Source organism: Artibeus jamaicensis, unplaced genomic scaffold, assembly GCF_021234435.1.
Source record: "Artibeus jamaicensis isolate MK-2021 breed Jamaican fruit bat unplaced genomic scaffold, CSHL_Jam_final contig_465, whole genome shotgun sequence".
Classification (NCBI taxonomy): domain Eukaryota; kingdom Metazoa; phylum Chordata; class Mammalia; order Chiroptera; family Phyllostomidae; genus Artibeus; species Artibeus jamaicensis.
Window position 1 is genome coordinate 13,087,062 of NW_026521843.1, and position 12,031 is coordinate 13,099,092.

Below are 12,031 nucleotides of genomic sequence, written 5' to 3' on the forward strand. Positions count from 1 at the left end.
ATAGTTGCCAGCTCCTGCCTCCGTCTGCCCCTTGACTTAACAGCAGGGCCTTCCCCAGACTCTCGGATATCACTTTCTATTAATAATTCTTCTGATTATTCTCTTTGTTATAGAGTTAATGTATACTAATGGTAGGAATGTGGAAAATTTGGAAAACTATATAGAATGAAATTGCTCACAATTTCACCATTTCATTGTGGGTGGGGGGGTGTCATAGCTCATTTCTTATCATATACATATTTCGTATTCCAATTTTTAAGTACTTAATAACATATCTTGAGCATGCTCTCGTGAGGAAATGGGACAGATCACCATTCTGTCATTTCTTTTTCAGAATTTTATGAGCTTGGGGTGTCATTTTGGAACCTCATTTTTAACAGCTCTCAATCTAATGAGACACATTAAATACTCATGATATGTGATGAAATATTAAATATGTTCAGATGAAATATGTTCAGGTTAAATATTTAATATGTTCCTTTATCACTATTTGTATCTCCTTATATGATGAAGAGCCTCATCATTTTCACACATTTTCCAAATGATTTGGCAGCTCTGCCCATTTCTTCCTGTTCTGAGGGAAGGCTGGCCTGTTACCTCATCGGTGCTACTGGGGAAATAGGAGGACAGAGGAAGGACAAGGGGAAGAAACAAGTTTAGAATTTCTCCGTTTATGATACCAGAGCATCCACATCGGACTCCTAGAGCCCCTCTGGGCGGTGATGATGGCGTTTGTATGGGCGTATGTTGAGTGGGGGTTGGGGGAGAGGCCAGGTGGGGGAGCATGAGGTGAATTAAAGACGGTAGGTGTTGGGGTACCTGTGGTAACGGCTTTGGAGATTCCTTCTCTGCTGTCCTTACTCACGCCAGATAATAAAGTCCAGATAATTTCAGTGTCCTGTGTGTATACACATATGTATGTGAGTATGTGAGAGAAAGCCATGGGGGAGACCTAGAATGCCTTCTAGAACTTTTTTAAAAGTCAAAAATAGCTCTAATCATGAGCATTTTCTAATGTCATTAAATTAATTCAAAACATCACAGCAGTTGACAGATGGATACTCTTTAATGTCTCCGAGGAAGAACCTGAACCATTCACTCATCCGAGCATCTGATATTTTGATCCAAGAAGTTCAAACCACTTAATTCATCCTCACGGCTCCCCTGGGAAGTGAGGAGAAGAAGAAATTACTCTCCACTCTCTTTTATATGATATATGTTTAGATATGCTTACATTTTTATTGCACACTTATCTTTACAGATAAAGAAATCCCATAAACCAAGCACATATCTCTGAACTCTCTTCCAACCCTCATTAGAATGTACACACTCACTGTGCACACTCCTTGTCTTCCTGAATTTTCCCAAATATATGCATTTCAATGACTGTAATATCCCTTATTTTTAAAGGCTATATTGTATTCCATTTTATTGGTGTGCCAGATCTTCATCATGAGAGCTTTAGGTGTTGTTATAAATTATTTTAAACATCATAAGTAACACTCTGAATGCATCATTGTGCAAGTAATTTTTTTCTTGTGGATTTTTTGGCTTGAGTCTCACTGACGCTGGCCTTTATTATTTCACTTTTGCTAGACTTGTAGAACCTCTGAGGTGTTTGATTTGTATTCATCTGATTTCTATGAATGGTTTAGACCATGGTTCCTATCTATTTCCTGTGTATAAAATTGCCTATTCTTGTCCTCTTGTACTCTGACCAATTGCCAAGTAGAAGCTAAGGATTAGCCATCTAAATTTTTATGAGCTCTAGATTTTTTTTAGGAATGTAAGGTTTTACGAGTTATACTTGCCACAAATCATTTCACATTCTGTTTTCCTTGTAGAACTTTGTTCAGTTCATTATTTTATAGGACACAGTTTTGGATGTTAAGACAGGATGTGACAGGATGTCCTCGTGGGCTCCTTTCCAATATTCCTATTGCCCTTGGAAACCTCCATGTCACCCCTTGCAACTGCAAACACCTGAATCCTCCGGTCTCAGAGCAGGAGGATTAGACGCAGTTGGCTCAAGGTTCAAGTGCAGCCGGGGATATTCTAGGAAGGTGGCCACCTCCTAGAATGGAGCTGGCTGAGAGCTGGGCTGTCCCTCCCCAGGGATATTGCTATTAGAACTCTTCCTCTCCACTGTTTGTTCTAAAATGGTCATCACGCTTTCTCAGAGTTAAATCTCTGCTTGTCCCTAAACCACGCAGCTAGGGGCCAGAAATAATTATTCCCAGATGTGCCTATGGGTCACAGGGGGAGAAAGAAGCAAGAGCAGACAGTGGCTCTCCTTGACTCCAACATAATTGCTCTGGGCCCCTGCGACGACATGGTTGTCTCCCTTCTGCTGTCCTGGGCCTGAACCAGGCATTGCACAGGGTCCTGGCTGGAAGCCTGAGGTCTGAGGCAGACCCTGGGTCCAAGCAGAAAGTTATCCTTAATGTCGTTTCAAGTGGGACTCTGTGTGTGTGTGTGTGTGTGTGTGTGTGTGTGTGTGCTGCCCGTGTCTCTGCTCCCTCCGCTGCGTGATACACTTGGGGAGCGGCCCCACGTACTCAGTGGCGTTCAGGAGTTGCAACGTGTGGGTGCACGCTTTGTCGCAGGAGCAGCGGGGAGGGAGGGGCTCACGTGGCTACAGAGCCGCGTTCCCAGACTCAGCCATTCTGCTCAGCTGGGCGCGGTTGGACCACAGGAGGTTATTGCTGCTAGTATGGAGCCCCCACCACCCCCCCTAATTCTGCTGTAAAGACTGTGACCCGGATAAAAATTCACAATGATGCTGGAGAGGCTGGGAGATCCAGTGGGCTTGAGAAGGGGCGTGTGGAGGGGAAGAGAACTGGGGGAACAAGCAGAGGAGGTCTACCACTGTGTTTCCTAGAAGATGTACTTAAAACTTTAAGATAGAGGGATATATATTTTTAAAAGAAAAAAAATGCTATTAAGAGCTTCGAAAGTCATATTAGCAGCCTGCTTTAGAGGGCTGCAAAAACTAGTACTGAGGAGTTGGCCAGAGAAAGCTGTTCACACACAGAGTGAGAAATTTCAGGAACCAGACAAAGGAATACAAGACTTGGGGTGAACACTGTAAAGAAGGTCCCTCCCTGTTACTGGCGCGGATGCCCTTAGGCTCTGCCTTATGCACCAGCGTTTTGCAGCCTTGTTCTCCACAATGAGAGCCCTTTAAATACAAGGCCACGAGTACCAAGTATCATCATTTTTTATTGCTTATTTTTTATTGACTTTCTTTTCAAAACTCAAGTATTTAATTTTACCTTAAACAATACAATCTGGGAACTCACAGCTTTGATATGCAATATTGCTAACATATTAAACACAATGGTAAAAGAGTATAGTATGTATCTGTGAAGTGCCTAAACTAAGCTCTGGTACTGATTGGTGGTACGCACTCCATCCTCTGCAGACTCCACCGCCTATCCCATTTCTGTTCAGGAATTCATCCTCTGTTCACTCTTAAGTCCATACTTTAGGCATCGTGGCCTTTTACTAAAATTATTTAAATAGCTCCCCTCTCCAGGAAAACTTCCTCCCTCTTCTCCATGTCTGTTTCTGGACAAAGTCTGACTTGCTCTTCAAGTTTCAACTTGACCTTCATTTCCCAAGGAAATGTAACCCCACCCCCAAGCTCCTACCCCCGTAGACGGGAAGGTTTTCCGAGTACATGGTTCCTTAGTTCTGTCTGTTGCCTTATTCACCAACTACTTGCCATCACTTATTTCATTATTTTCAACCTTCCCTTGGAGGCGAACTGTGTTGGGGTGAAGAAACGTCTAAATCGCTGTATTACCAGGACCACCACATTGCCAAGCACATTACTGCACTCAGTAAGTGGTTGTTAAATAAACACATTCCACCGTCTTGCACCCTTGAGCAGTTCCCCCTTTCATCACAATCTTTTCTCAGATAACTTGCAATCCGAAAAATATTCGAGCATCTAGAATCGGATAGGAAAGACCTGGAAAGCCAAATGCATAACCGTCCTGTGCGTGTGGCCCAGCCAGTCAGCCAGATATGGCACTGCCGAAGATCCGCTCAGTTTTGCTTCCCAAAATAGAGAAGCTGTGTGTGTGTGTGTGTGTGTGTGTGTGTGTGTGTGTGTAAGAGAGAGAGAGAGAGATGGCAGATGGCAGTCTCCAGGCTTGGACTTCTGGGTTCCAGTCCCAGCTTTCTCACTTACTGCTACATGACCTTGGGCAAGTTACTTAGTGACCCAACTCAATTTTACCGACCTGTAAACTGAGTCTCACCCTCATTAACACCTGTAGGCACTTGTTCTCATGTAGACAGAGTGAGAAATTTCAGGAACAAGACTGAGGCCAACTCAGTCACCACTTATCCATATGTTTTCCACCAACCATAACTTCGTTGTCATCTCCGGTCCTGTTACCTCCTCTCTTAATTTCTTTATCCTTACAGATTTTTATCTTCCTTATTTCTTTCATATGGTGGTTTTTAGTGGGAAGGATGCAGAAGTAATGGTTGGGGGAGATTTCACTAGGAAACTTTATCTACCTTTTCTATAATTTACATGTGTTATTATACACTAAAAGCTAATAAAGGTATTTTTAACTTTATAAACATATAAGACCTATAGCATTCTCATGTTGTCTACCAATGGTCTAGAAGTCTATTACTTGATTCAAAAGGGAAATAAAGATGGCTACTGTGATTTGTCCTTAATAAATTCATACTGGCTCCAGCTGTTCACTTAATTATTTTTCAGGTGCTCACAGCAAGCAACCCTGTTTCACCAGGTAATTCTATTGATTGTCAATGTTTATCAAGCTGGTAATTATCGGAACTCACCATTTTCCTGCAGACAAAGTCAACTCAATTTCAAATCCTCTCTAGTTCCTCGTGAATTTTTAAAGTTTATTGATAGTTACATTGCAACTCTTTTTCCAAGTCTTCTTAGCATCTTAGGAAGAAATTTGTCTAGGTAATGGAGGTTTTGATTTATTAAAATAATTCTATTAATTTTATTAAAGTAATTCTTTTTGCTACATTACTTACCTTAGACTTTTATTCTCTCTTTGCAATGTTTATTTTAAATTTTTTTCAGTTTAAAGACTCTAGCAGACTTGTTCTGAGGGGCGTGGAGTGGGACTACCTAACACCCCAATAGTCTTCTCATGTGAGAGAATCCAAAATAAGTGAGAGACGAGGCTCCACCTCCCACTATGAAAACCAAAGGGGACGGCTCTTCTCACGTTCTACCAAAGGCGTTAGCGTGGGATTTAGGCTGGGTGAGGCAGAGCTACTTTGCAGGGTTTTAAATACAGTCACGTGCTGCTTAACAGTCGGGATACCCTCTGAGAAACGCATCCTGAGGGGTTTTCGTCATTGTGCAAACGTCATAGAACATACTTACACAAACCTACATGGTATAGCCTACTATACACCTAGGCTGAATGGAATACTGCCACCGTTCATATGGTTTATTGCTGAACAAAACATCGTTATGTGTCTGCATTGAAGAAATAATGCAAAGATACAGAAGGTGGGAGGTTTGTTGCAATGGTGGAGGAGCGAGAGTATAGGTGTGGAGGAATGGGTGTCCTCGGTCGTCAGTGATGCCAAGAGGACAGCAGAGAGCAGCCACTGGTGATGGCTTTATCCTGGAGGCATGATCTTGGTGGTATTTAGCCTCCCAGCGTCTCTTGGTTCCTGGCTGAGTTTTGATCTTGGGCTTCCCCTTCACCCTGGGATCCTATACTGCCACGTTCTCTTCCAACCATGTTGTATGACAAGGTCCGGGCATGGAGGACTCGAGTCCAAGGAATTCATCTCCCCAGAGGAGAACGTGCCATACAAAATGCGTTATTTTATTTTAATTATTTTACTCTTGCTACTGAGTATGGACATTGTACTGTACTTACTTATTCCTGTGAAAATCACCCAAGAGGAAGGGACAGTTCAGGGGAAAACATTAGTATTCCCCATGAAACTGCCTGAAAGGATGGAAAAATCTCCACAGATTCCCCTCTCTCTTATACAGGGGAGTACGACAGCCAGGGTAATATAATTGTTAACCATAAGGGAAAACATGTCAAGTTGTATAAATTACCCTGGTTTGAGCAACTTAAAGCAATCAGGACCGCCGTAGTGTACCAGAAATAAGAAAAACAAGTTACATGTTTGTTTGGGTGATCAAAAGGTGGTGGGATTGTTTGACACTTATATTTCAGGTTCATTGATTTGCATAATTCCTATGAAGTTGTACAAAATAATTTCTTGACCAGAGAACAAAGTTCCCTCTAATGAAATAGTCCCTGAATGTTTACAAGTTGTTGGAGTAACAGCCCCTCCTTTACCTTGAATAAGACTATATATATATATCAATTGGACAGGCAAAGAAATAAGATATGCTGGTTAGCAATTACAAATTAAACACATAGAAACAATTACCAGGGAGTCAGAGTCCATAGTACACAGAGAAACATTTTAGACAGAAAAGGCTAGATAGCTAAGTTAGACATCACAAATGCCTTATAATCTCCTATTACGTCTACTCAATCTAGCATATCCTTTTGCCCCATGACAAATTCTGAGAAACTTTAATATACAATAAGACATTCAAATTCTGTACATAAGCTATTTCTGATTACCTGATTTATGGCTCTCCTGGTCAAAATAATCTTTGTTTATTATAACTGAATCTATGGTAACTTTCATACTTTTCCTGATTACCTTTGTATTAATTTTTTCTGCTTAACTGATCACGCTATATTGCAAATGTTAATCACTACCTAAAATGAAAATATAAAAACTTGCTTGTACTTGCAATAAACGGAACAGAGCTTCACTGTCCTTTGAGGCCTGTTGTCGTCTGTTACCCATCACCGACACCTTACCCACCTTTGGGAATTCCTGGATCCTGCTGTGGCTGGACTGCGGCGCTATACCATTCCAGAGATTTTCTTTCCTGCTTCAGTTAGCCAGAGTTATTTTATGTTTTCAGGACCAAGAACCTGGACTAGTCCAGAGGAGTCGGTGCTGAGAGATGGTTGCAGGCAACAGAACCCTGGGGAAATGGGTGGGGAGGGAATCTGCTACCTGGTCACTTAGGGCTGAGAGCAGTAAAAATTTTGTTATTGTAAAGGGATGATGTGTCCATGATGCATAATGGTAGAAAAAAATTAAAAGATAAATATCTCTCTGCTCACTGCTCTTTAGAGGCCACTATTTGCTCCTGCCGAGGTATCAGAAAGTCAGAAGGAATGAACAGACTTCAGGGTGGTGTGATTTCTTCTGCTGGCTCTGGTTTCCTTAAACAAAAATGGATGACAAGCTCAAATCTTTAAATTCTCATGTCACAATGCAAACTGAATTATTTTCTAAGATTGCAGGAAAAAGAAACTCATTTCAGGACAGAATAAACTGAAGGCCAAATTCCATGAGTTGCCAAATTACAAAGTCAACTGAATTCACAGCCTCACTAGGTCACTTACTTGAGAGTCAGGGAAAATGTTGTACCTCAGGAAATGGAGTGGAAATAGATTTGCTTTTTATTTTTTAAGGTTTTATTTATTTATTTTTAGAGAGAGGGGAAAGGAGAGAGAAAGAGAGGGAGAGAAACATCAATGTGTGGTTGCCTCTCACATGCCCCCTACTGGGGACCTGGCCCACAACCCAGGCATGTGCCCTGACTAGAAATCGAACTGGCCACCCTTTGGTTCACAGGCTGGCACTCAATCCCCTGAGCCACACCAGCCAGGCGTGGAATGGGAATAGATTTAAATATCTGAAGAATTCAGGGAACCCTGTACCCCTAACCCTTGCTGCGCCTCCATCATCAGCCAAAACAGAACCTGTCCCTATGTGTAACGAGGCCCTTATTGCTTTACATGAAGATGCAACGAAAGGTGTAACCTTGCAAAAGGGAGCCAATTATCTGTATGTTGTATCCCCTTCACTCCTCATTATCTCCAAACATATAACTAGAATTAGGCACCAGCCTGCCCAGGGGGACCAATTACAAAGTATAACCTAGGAGTTAATAATTAGCTGATACTGAGGATGAGGTTTACATACACACAAAGATTTGCTAATTTACATGAGTGTGGAGGAAACACATGAGGGAATGGGTGTCCTAAGGAGGAAAAGACCAAAATTTTAGATTCGGGCTGACTTTATCAACATGGGTGTATTTTCTAGAAATTTGGGTTAACATTCTGGTTTGAACAGCTGGAAATGTTTCTAAATACTTTTTCTTTTTAAAAAGATCTTATTTATTTATTTATTTATTTATTTATTTATTTATTTATTTTTAGAGAGACGGGAAGGGAAGGAGAGAGGAAGAGAAATACCAATGAGTGGTTGCCTCTCGAACACCCTGTACTGGGGACCTATCTGGCGCCTAGGCATGTGTCCTGACTGGGAATTGAACCTGCGACCTTTTGGTTCACAGGCTCATGCTCAGTCGACTGAGTTACACCAGTCAGGGCTAAATATTTTCTTGATTGGTTGCCTAAAACCTAGCCATTATAGAGAATAGTGCTAAATGAGACTGAAATACAATGTGGTATAATGCTGAGATAGGAATTCAAAGATGCGGGAAGATAGAACCATTGGAGGGTACTTACCATGCCCTCATTCCATGTCCCAAAGGTGGCCTACAAAATGCTCATGAAGAAAATCTCTGAGTGTTCAAGTGTCTACTCTAAGTAGGCCAGATGGACAGATCCTGGCTCAGCAGAAGCTGAATGACGGCACTTGGCTGCGGTGGTATGGAGACATGATTTCCATCTTGGGCGGCAAGGCCAACACAATAACCAGACCCTTCGAGGTTTTCTGGTTATGGGTCCTCAGCAGCAATATAAGTCATTAGCCTCTAAGATCCCACTGTATTTAAAAAATATTTTTAAATAATTAATTCAAAAATTAAAAAACCAAACTCCAGGTCTGCTGAAAAAAAAAAAATCTGAGCCAAGTCCTGACAGTAGAGTGGCAGCCCCGTCCCCAGTTGCTAGATGAAAACACAGAGACGATGGGAAGGCTGGGCTGCTTGGAAGGAACAGCACCTGGGTCCAGCCACAAGTACAGGCTCTTTCTGAAAGGGAATTGCGATCATTTCCCAAGGCAATTTGGGGCCCGGGATGTGGGGAGATCGCTCAGGGACTGCTGCTGGCCATTGACTTAGAGCTAACACAAAATTTTCAGAATACTTGATACTCCTACTGCTCCCTGGTCAGAGTGGGGGGTGGCCTATGAGAATCAAGTCACAAGTGGAATTTTGGCCAGAAACTACATCGCAGGGGACTCTATGACCTTAAGTCCATTCCATAGTTATTTCTTCAGTTCTTGAGTATAAAGTTGGACTAGACATTCTCAGAGATTGAAATAATTACAGAAACAGATTCCTCACCTATAGAATAAGACCTGTCCATAAACAGGGCTAAACCCTCAATCCCTCTTATCCATCAAAATTAGTCAAAAGCAATACTACATACCCAAGGGAGTCATTAATACAGTTGCCACTATAATAGTCCTGTTAGATCCAAGATGCAGAAGTCCATCGTGTTTCCATGAACTATTTAATTGGACTAAAGAAAATGGCAAACAAAAGAATTAAATGGCGAACTAAAGAATCCTGGAGAACAACACAAGTCCTCAGTACCCCTGGATTATCATGAGCTTAATGAGGTGATCCCTCCTATTTTATCTGCTGCTCCAGAAGAGGTTTCCTGCGAGATCAAACCACTATAGCCTCTGAGACCTAGAAGACTGCAGTTGATCTTTAGTGTTCTTATGTCCTTTGTTCCAGTAATTAGAGAACATCAGAAAAAAGGTTGCTTTCACTTGGTAGAAAAATGGTAGGGCAATAAACCATATTTGCAGCATTAGGTCACCTCTCTGTTTCTGTACAACAGTTTAAATACATATGACACTGATTATTTCTCTATCCCTTTGGACATCATGCAAGAGTAAAATATCAATGACCTTATCATGATAGGACCTGAAGACCTAGATCAGTTGGTTACCCTGGGTACCTCAATGTAACCCATGCAGAAGAAAAAAAAAGGAGAAGAAGGGAGGGAAATTCTGAGAAATACAATGGCCTGACACTCAGCGAAGTTTCTGGAGGTTCAGAGGTCTCAGTCAAGTCAGTGCAGCTCAGACAAAATGAAGAGCACTGCCATCACTAAAGAAGAGGTCCAATGTTTACTGGGTTTTTCGTTTGTTTGTTTACGTTACTTTCCGAGTCACACGTACCACATATTGGTGTGCTTCTTCAAACTGTTTGCCAAGTGATTTGAAAGACTTCCAAGTTTTGAGTAGGGCCCAAAGAAAGAAAACATTCTTCCCTGGCTGGTGTGGTTCAGTGGATTGAGTGCCAGCCTGTAAACTGACAGGCTTAGTGTGTTCTCCTCTTGGAAGGACATAAGGATTTTTAATTGTAGGAGAAATTGTTGCATTATATTTCTGTGGCAGAAATTTGGGAAGAAGTATGTATGTGAATGTTTTGGCTACTCAGGATCCATCTTCTCAAGCATACGTGGAACATTCTCCAGGACAGATGATACAGTGGGCCACAGAGTGATATTTGTAATATTCCTATATCTATGACTATTCATGTACATGTCACATTTTCTTTATCTCTTCATCTATCCATTGACGGACACGTAGGTTGTTTCCATATTCTGACTATTGTGAATGTTGCTGCAATAAACATGGGGGTTCAGATATCTCTTCAAAATACTGATTTCATTTCCTTAGAATATAGACCCAGAAGTGGAATTGCTGGGTCACATGGTAATTCTATTTTTTATTTTCAAAGTAACATCCGTGCTGTTATCCATAGTGGCTATACCAGTTTAAATTTCCATCAGCAGTGCACAAGGGTTCCCTGTTTTGCCCATCTTTACTAACACTTATCTGTTGTCTTCTTGAAGATAGTCAACTTAACAGATGTGGAGTGATACCCCATTATGGTTCTGATTTGCATTTTCTGGTGATTGGTGATGTTGAGTACCTTTCTGTGAACTTGTTGGCCATTTGTATACCTGCTTTGGGAAAATAACTACTCATATCCTTTGCCCGTTTTAAAATCAGGGTTGTTTTTTTTCTATTGAGTTGTATTACATATTTGAATATTAACGCTTTATCATATATATGATTTGTGAACATTCCCTCCCACTCCAGAGGTTGCCTTTTTACTCTGTTGACTGCTTCCTTTGCTGTACACAGGCTTTTTAATCTGATACAGTCCCACTTGTTTATTTTGTCTTTTGTTACTTATACTTTTTTTAAAAATATTTTATTTATTTATCTTTAGAGGGGAAGGGCAGGAGACATGGAGAGAAACATCAATGTATGGTTGCCTTTTGTGCTTCCCCTGCTGGAAACTGGCCTGCAACCCAGGCATGTGCCCTGACTGGGAATCAAACCTCGATCCTTTGATTCGCAGGCCCGTGCTCAATCCACTGAGCTACACCAGCCAGGGCCTGTTACTTATACTTTTGGTGTCATATCCAGAACATTATTGCTAAATCCAATGCCAAGGAACTTTTTCACTAAATTTTCTCCTAAAAGTTTATGATTTCTGGTCCTACATTTAAGTCTTTAATCTATTTTGAGTTACTTTTTGTGTACAGCATAAAATAAATATTTAATTTCATTCTTTTGCAAATGGATATCCAGCTTTTCCCGAAGTATTTTGTTGAAGAGACTGTCTTTTCTCCATTGAATGAATTTTGACACCCTTATTGAAAATTATTTGACCATATATGTGAGGGTTTATTTCTGTGCTACTTATTCTGTTGGTCTATATGTCTGTCTTTACATAGGTACCATACTGTTTTTATTACTATTGCTTTTTAATATAATGTGAAATCAGGAAGTCCGATGCCTCCAGTTTGTTCTTTCTTAAGAATACTTTAATTATTCAGAGTCTTCTGTGGTTCAGTATGATTTTTAATATTCTGTTCTTTCTTATTCTGAGGAAAGTGCTACTGAAGTTTGATAAGCATCACACTGAGTCTGAAGATTGTTTTGGACACTACAGACA